Here is a 207-nt window from a genome sequence, read left to right on the forward strand (position 1 = left end):
TGATAGAGGTCAACTAGATGCTTGGGAGTCCTACAAGTCTTAGCCCAATGATTGCTCATTCCACATCTATGGCACACGTATTTCTCTGATTTAGTCGAGTGTTGGGGTTTGAAAGAAGATCCACAGCCACGAACATGGCCTCGTCCAAATGAGTCACGGTCCCGTCCATGGTCTCGACCATTTCCTCGCCCGCGGCCAAAGGATCTT

The sequence above is a fragment of the Brassica oleracea genome, chromosome C1 (genome assembly GCF_000695525.1).
Source record: "Brassica oleracea var. oleracea cultivar TO1000 chromosome C1, BOL, whole genome shotgun sequence".
Classification (NCBI taxonomy): domain Eukaryota; kingdom Viridiplantae; phylum Streptophyta; class Magnoliopsida; order Brassicales; family Brassicaceae; genus Brassica; species Brassica oleracea.